Genomic DNA, 978 nt, shown 5'->3' on the forward strand with positions numbered 1-978 from the left:
GCGACCTGAACGCAGCGCCTTAGACCGCTCGGCCATCCTGACCCTGTCAGAGTAGCTCTCAAGGTGTGCTCTCAAGCACATCCCTGTCGTTTCTGGTCCCATAGCTCTGCACTTTTCAGAGCAGGGGCCTGCAGCTTCCACTGGCTCATGCCCCACGGGAAGAAAAGCAAGGAATAGGAGACACGGCTCTCCCTGCCACTCTCTCCCAAGCATTTTTTCCTCAGGTTGTGAGCACCTTCAGAGAAGCAATGTGCTACCGCAGGTGTGATGATCGCAGTTCTGAACTTTCTCCACCTCCAGTCCATGGAGTTTCATACTTTCCCTTCCCTCCCATTTCCCCACTTTACTAACTTATAGGAGCTCCTTCCAATTCTTTTGAGCCAAGACACCACCACGTGGCTACTTTAAGACATAACAATTGGCTTGTGCGTTTCTCCTCAGACACGGTCGGAAAGACAGGCTCTTTGGGCAGGCAGATGAGTCACTCGCCCCTCGTTCACCTTACTCGTGGTATTAACTAAAACAAGGAATGTGCCCCTCACAGGAAGCAGCTCAACCATCCCTCCCCACAGCAGGGGAACTTAGCATCAGGTGCTTGATGGGATGTAAAGAGCCCTATTACGTTAAAAAAATTGCCTTCTGCACCTTTCAAGACAGGCTCTACAACTGGGGCTTTGCTTGCATGCCCAGGTTGACAGGTCTATTTGCCAAGCACTTTCTGCAGTAAGAACTGATGGCTTAGCTAATTCATTCAACACCCTCTGTATTTTATAGGAAGGAGCGTCTCAAATGCCTCTGACTTGCAGTGACAGGAAAGGCCTAGTGCCTGCTGGTAGAGCAAGGGACCCAAAAGCAACTTAGGACACACGGTAGAACTTGTGCGAGATCAGTTAAAGAAATTAGACATATACAAGTCAGCAGGACTGGATGAACTCCATCTGAGAGTGCTACTCTTCCAGAACTCATGGCAATCTGGTG

Source organism: Gavialis gangeticus, unplaced genomic scaffold (genome assembly GCF_001723915.1).
Source record: "Gavialis gangeticus isolate Ggan-Ray unplaced genomic scaffold, GavGan_comp1, whole genome shotgun sequence".
Lineage (NCBI taxonomy): Eukaryota > Metazoa > Chordata > Crocodylia > Gavialidae > Gavialis > Gavialis gangeticus.